This window comes from Alligator sinensis, unplaced genomic scaffold, assembly GCF_000455745.1.
Source record: "Alligator sinensis unplaced genomic scaffold, ASM45574v1 scaffold329_1, whole genome shotgun sequence".
NCBI classification, from domain to species: Eukaryota; Metazoa; Chordata; order Crocodylia; family Alligatoridae; genus Alligator; species Alligator sinensis.
The window spans coordinates 786722-793866 of record NW_005842550.1 but is presented as its reverse complement, the minus strand read 5'-3'; the positions used below and the strand labels follow the sequence as shown (position 1 = coordinate 793866).

The window sequence follows — 7145 nt, the reverse complement described above, 5'->3', positions numbered from 1 at the left end:
AGCAGCAGCACCAAGGCACAGGGGGTCTGAATGGCAGGGGGGAGGGGGAAGAGTGCTCGCTCCTAGGAGCAGGGCTGGGGGTGGGGGGAGCCAAAGGCAGCATCACCCCTCTGTGGGCTGTCACCCTTCACTGCCACTGTGCCCCACTTTCCCGTGGCCAAGTGCCCACGCAGCTCTGTGGGCTGCTAATGGGCCTCACCCCAGGCCAATGACAAGCTACCCAACAGCAGCTCATGAAGCTGTGTGTGCAACTGGCTGTAGGAAAGCAGCATGAGGCAGTGGCTGCTGTGTGCAAAACCCCCTGGTGGGGCTGGGCAGTGCCTGGGCGGTTCACAGAGGGACACTGATACCCTCGACCCCCTAGCCCTGCTCCTGAGAACAAGCACAGGAACACACTATTCCCCCCACCCCACACTGTTGAGACCCTTGCAGCTCTGCAAGAAGTGGGTGGCTGCAATACCTCCTCACTATCAGCTATTGGCTGAGGGTTTCTGGGGCCAATCAGGAGAGTGAGCTGAGATGCGGGGTGGGGAGGCGCCACAATGTCCCACATGGGGGTGGCAGCACCCAGCATGCCCCTCCCCCTCCCCTGTGTAAGTGGCTAAGTGTGGGAATGGAGTGGGGGAGACAGTGCTGCCACATCCCAGGGCATGCTCTGTCCACATCCACCTGTACCCCCTATGACCTTTCTAAGTAGCCCTAGGGGTAAGTGTACCCCTGCTTGACAACCCAATTTAAGACGTAGTGACAATAATTTAAAAAAAAATGCAGTTTAAAGTATTCTGCTGAGTGTTTTCATAAACATCTTGCTCCTCTGGAACTTGGGGTTGATTTTCACAGAAATAGAAAAAAAAAGTTTGAAAGGACCTCAGGTGATCATCAAGTCCAACTCCTACTCAAAGCAGGATTACTGCCGTCTAAACCATTTCATCCAAGTGCTTGTGTAATCTGCTTTTTTAACTTCCAATGATGGAGATTCCAGAACCCTTTGGGTAATCTATTCCGGTGTTTAGCACCAAACTAAGAGTTCAAACATTCCTTATAGTATGGAATTTAGGATGCATGTTACAGAAAATTGTTAAATCTTGTCTTGAAATCTTTGGAACATTATAAAGGCATGAAAATAGTCTAGAACTATCCTCTTTATAACAACCACTCATGTATTTAAAGGCTGTTATCAAATCCCCTCTCAAGTTCTCTCTTTTTCAGACTAAATAATCCCAATTCTTCCAATCTTTGATTTGTGTAATGTGTAACCTTATTTTGACCCCTTTTAGAATCCAAGAGGAGATAATTATTGCTCATCTTGTGTACTGTGTTAAAAATAAGTTAAAATTAGTTTATGCAGCTAATACACTGGATATCTGAACAGTGCTTCAATTTTTTTCTGGTTTTATTTAGCTAATATGACCAACATGACTGTGGCTTTAAAACTATAACAAAAAAATTGAAACAAACAACTCCCGAAACCAAACCCCTGCCCCCCCGCCCCCATTTCAGTTACTAAACAAATTCATTTGTCCAGTTACTAAAATTTAGATACAAGATAGCATATGGAAATTAGCTGTTTTTTTAAGAGTGGGAGAAAGCACCTCTCAGCATAAATGCTTTTGCAGGCACTAAGAGTTTCAGTTCTCTTTGTTCACCTGATGAGACTTATTTGATAGACTATGAAAGTGAAGGTTACCTATTCTTTTGTTTAAACAGGCTGTTTCCAAAATGCCTATTCACTGCTTTATTCTATTGTTTCAAGTCCACATACTCTGCTCAGATATATGCACACTATTACAATTGCTCAGCAGATGTATTAAAGTGTTCTTTGAAAACTTAAAATGTATGTCATCCTAATCTTCCCTACATACTTCTGTGTTTAAGGATTAAGGAACATAACTAATAAGCCCTCTTAAATTCAAATTAAAACATTTTGAAAGAAATACAAACAAAAGGAAACTTGATTGCTTCTTGCGCACTGGATCTGCAAGGTGGAGTGAGTGGCAGCAGCATGGCAATTAAAACAGCCACTGCCCCTCCCCACCTCAACCTCCCCATTGCCAATATATCTATTGGGCCTCCATCGCTGGAAATTTGCTGACAGACCCCATCCCAAATTTACTGGCACCTCAACCAGTCCCATGAGAACCCCAGTTCTAAACTTCAGTTTCAAGCACTTCTGGTTCAATAACAGACCAAGACTAGTAATTTACACCAAACCCTTGTTTTAGCTATTCTTAAACTGGCTCCTGCTTTATTGACTTGCTCAATCCCAGAGTCATTTTCTCTAATCAAAGGACCACAAGGTGCTGAGATGCAGAAGAAATGGAGCTGCTGACATCAACAACAGAAAAATGCTACCAACAGTAAGTTAAAACATTAGTTTTATTTCATCTGGTGATAGGGAGGGGAGATGGACTATATAGAGTTCTCTTAGCCCTGTTTTCAGACAGAAAGCAGCATATCAGCATGCTCAAGGCAGAAAACAATTTGCTTTCAAACCTGCAAATGCTGATTATGACTAGTCAGAACAGGTCATAAATCAAATAGTGCGTAACATATGGTCCACAAATAAAAGAAAGATGTAAAATCCACCAGCATTTTACTATGAAAAAAAGGAAATTCCTCATTGCTGAAAGAGACAGACCGTCACAAAATGAAGAGCAAGGAATAATTTATTAGAGATTTAACAAGCAGGCTAACATACATTTTTCATGCAAGTCTTCTGATAGACTGCGGTTGGTTTAAAAGCATTTTAAAAGAACATAAATATGTTCTGTTTTAAATGCATTTGAAATGTTACTACGCACTGTTCCATGCTCCTGTTGAACACACTGCTTCTTCCCACAGCTGGATAGCACTTGAAAGATATGGAACACAAAAGGGACCTGGAACATTATAAAGGCATGTTAAAAGTATACATGATGAGAAAATAACTGTTATTTTCTGACAAGTAGACAGAAAAGTTGGAAAAAAATATTCAGAAGATTAGTGAATCATTTCTGGAACAGCTAAGTTAAACTTGCTATATACTGCACATATTATGGTTTGTATTTGATTAAAAATGTTAAATCACAATATAGTAGCAATATGAAATTTACAAGAAAATAGAAATTATCATCTACAAAACATTACCAAAATTGGAAAACAATCTGACATGACAAATAGGTAACAATGGATAATAGAAATTCAGCTTCTCTCTGTATTAATTCATTGTGAGATATTACTAAATTCTCTGTTCTTTAAGGGAGAAACTGAAAGAATAAACTTGCTGCATATTTCCTCCCATAATTTTGGATAAAACTAATCATTAAACATTACTTAAAAACACAGAAGCAACGTATCTTTTTTACAACTATTTATAATCAATCTGAAATAAATTCTAACAGTATGATACTGAGAGATTAACAAAAGAAAAGAAAAAAAAAAGAGTAGGGCCAGATCTTCAGCTGGTGTAAATTAGCATAGCTGCACCTAAATCAATCGAATAATTTCAATTTATACCAGGTGAAAATCTGGACCATGAAATAAAAAGTTTTATGAAGTTTGAGAAGAAGCAGGGAGGAAAGGGCACATTTTGAGAACAGAAATCGATCATGCGTCTCTTTAAATAAACAACTAACTTTGCACTAACTTTTTCCTTGAAAAAATTCCCTTCAATTTTAAGTTATTTATATTACCAGATGTTCAAAACTCTTAAAAAAAAAACAAAATTCCTCCCTGAATCTATGCTTGAAGAAAACTGAGGTATTTGTTATGGAAAACATTGTACAAAAAAGGATACAACAAGAAAGGATACACTCTGCATGACAGTATTACTGCAGTATTTACGCAGGAATGTTTCTAAAGAAGAACAGCAGAATGTGGTTTAATTTTACTTGATTCTCAGTATTGTATTTACATAACTTTATACTACCTAACAATAGCAAGAATGCCTTTTTGACAAGAAACTAGTTTTTGATCCCTTATCTCCAGAATTTAGGAGTGCTTGTGTATGTACCAAAACTGACTCCTCACTCAAAAACAAGGAATACTCTTAATTACTTCAGGGCTTGTTCAGACAATGCCAGTCTTCTGCCATGAATCAGTTTTCTCTGATGTTTACACGTTTGTATTTTAGAGGGTGTTTTTTTTAAAATTTCCAACAGTTCCACAAGCTACTATGGCTTCAATGTAGTCTTTCAGGTTACTTTCCCACAGCGAGAGCTGGTGACCTATGCAACATCAGCTTTTTCTATATAGCTAAGATCCCATACATCTGACATTTTATTAATATCAAAATTAGGCATCCAGCTATTCATAAAAATATTAGCCAGTATGACAGCTAACATATTTCGGTCAATGAAAAATAAAAAAAACAAAAACAAAATCAGGGGGTGGGCATTTTTATTCTTTTGGAAAAACTCATGCATTACAGAATATTCATAAAAGGAGAGAGCAACACCTGGAATAATTACTGTCAGTTAAATTTAGCTATTGTCAATATTTAGTTTTAAAACATGATTAGCACTAATTACAGTAACTAATTTTCAACAGTGCCATAAAAAAATGCATTAATCAGTTTAAAAGTCCAACATATGCAGTATTTAAGATTCACATTTTACAGTTTTGGTTATATATTTCAGTTGTATCAGGGCTATTCAACTAGCAGTCTCTGGGCTGCATGCAGCCTGTGAGGGGTTAATATGCGTTTCCTGGGCTCTCACCCAGTTGCTGTTCCCTGCCATCCCTTCAGCTGCAGCATGTTACATAGCACAGTTCATCATGCTGGTACAGCCTGTGGTCCAGCATGCCTGCCAAGAATAGTGTGGCAGGGATGCCATGGCAGGGGAACTTGTGATGAGGCAGCCTGCAGGGTGTGTAACCCCTGGTTGGACAACTCTGAGCAGTATTATAAAATCTACTTTTCAAAGTGAATCAACTGGTCCTTGCAGATCCATATTTCTTACCATAAAGATATATCATATTTTTCATCACAAACTGATTTAAATTTTGGGCATGCATACACCACCCCCCAGTATCATGCCAAGGATTGTAGAGGTATGCTGCTCTGCACATGCTACCTCCTGAAATAGGTAATGCTTATCAGAGCGCACACACCCTTTGGTTCCTGGCAAGCACAGGAAAAAAAAAAATCAAATAAAAATAGGGTCCAGGGCCACTATTTGTAGACAAATTGAGATAATTCAGTCTTAAAGGTAGTCAGCCCTCCAACTTTACTGCCATTTTGAAATGGCCTACTGTCTTTATACAACAGGGGATCCCAGAACACAAACCATGACACTGAAGAAGCTGTTTTGATCTCAAGTTTTAAGACTTTTATTCGGCTAACTGCAATTTTAATCTATTTAAATTGAGAATAAGTCTCTCAGAAGTTTGACAGCTATGAGTTAATTATAAATACATAATGGATGCCCAAGCTAAAGTCCTTTTCTGTAATTTGAAGGTTAAATAAAATGTATATTTAGTGAGTTGGAAATAGGACTTTTCTTACCAAAAAAATGTTTGGAAGCCTACAATTTCACTATAATATATAAAAATGCAATGTTTATTAATAAGGGTTTCCAATATCCATTTAAAGGGTTTGTTTTTTTGGACTCATCATGTTATCTGAAATAATCTTAAAAAGGATTTAAGCCCCAAAGGAAAAGTTTATTTGTGCCTCTGGCCATATTAGAAGGCCAAGTTTTATTTTTATCTTTCCAATAATGAATATATATAAATATCTGTTAGCAGCATTCACTTTTAATCTTATCAAATTAAATTTCTAACATCACTAAGTGTGACCAAGTTTATTTAAAATAGAAGCCCAAACTGCACATCATCTGTGTAATGCCCAAACCACAAGATTCTAAAGGAATCCAATCAAAAAATTCCATATATTACATAAATATGACCTCCAATGGACATTATTAGTAGTATTTTAATAAATACCATTCCCATTACAGTAACATCAAAAGTCACAAAACAAATTTTTAACCAAACGTCCTGTAAACTTTGCATCAGAAACAAGAAATTATTCTTGTTTATGGTCTGTCAGTTGGCCTAAATCACAGTTTCACTATTTTTGATCTGCTTGCAGATATTAAACCCCCACCCCCCAAAAAAAAAAAGGCTCTTTAATTTAAGTAGTGTGCTCCCATGCGGAGCTGTGCACATGCCCAGATGAGGCAGTGCCTCAGCTGGACCCAGCTCGCCTCATGTCTCTAAAGATCAGGCGCTTTAGTGGAGCTTTTTTGATACTTATCTAATAGCTGATTGAATCCTCTTTAGCTAAAAACGCCAAAAGCCCTGCTGAAGTTCCCGATCTATATAACTGTTGTAGAGATGGGTCAAAGTAATGTGGTGCGCCTTCCAGTAAAGCATGTTTGGTTTTCTTTCCACGCTTGCAAGTAGCCATACATACTACATTGTTTGTGTATCATATTGAAATTTGACTGCACTCATTTGAAGTAGGGTAACTTGAGAAGTAGCTGCAATGCTGGTAAAATCAGCTAATGCTTCAGTATTCAAGCCCTAAAACCTTACCTATGCTAAGAAAGGCAGAAGGCAGAATAAGGTGCATCTTGTAACTGAATGTAGTTTTGCTGTAAGGTGCACTCTTGCGCTGCGCCTTGTTACCCTGCCTTCTGTCTGAATTCAGACTAATATGGCTAAATACCTCTCTAAGCTAGGAAACAGCACCATATTTAATAACATTAAAGCAATAACTGCTGCTTGTGGAACAATCCATAAATATATTTCTAAATGTAAATGTCCTCAACCATAACAAAGCAAGCGTCTTAACATCAGGTGAACCAAAACATTTCCTGACAAAATGCTATATTCTAGCTTTCACAAAGCTTCTATGCAACAGTGCACAGAACCCATGTCCCAAATGTAGAATTACCAAATTAAGGACTTCCTTAGAGATGCCATCAGCAAAAATGAAATACTGTTATATGAGGTTACTGTACTGAAGCAGTAACTTCAACAAGCATATAGGCCCACTAGGTTATGATGTGAAGAATTAAACTGAAGGCAGTCCTGGTCTCTTCTCAATGCCACAAATCCCTGACACTTAAACTGCAGGGTTCGTGGTCATGCATTTCTTTAAAACTATTTTAATTGTTTGCTGATTTGAGTGGAAAAAAAAATAAAAATAAAAAAAATCA

General features: G+C 37.9%; 1 protein-coding gene across 1 annotated transcript in view; it reads right to left on the bottom strand.

The window, feature by feature from the left end:
- Positions 1-2648: 2648 nt before the first annotated feature.
- The window catches only part of RNPC3 (RNA binding region (RNP1, RRM) containing 3), a 48350-nt gene continuing 43853 nt past the window's right edge, over positions 2649-7145 (bottom strand). The window contains exon 16 of the mRNA XM_025213829.1: positions 2649-2879. The gene's annotated coding sequence lies outside the window, so the exon portion shown is untranslated. The remainder of the gene's footprint in view (positions 2880-7145) is intronic.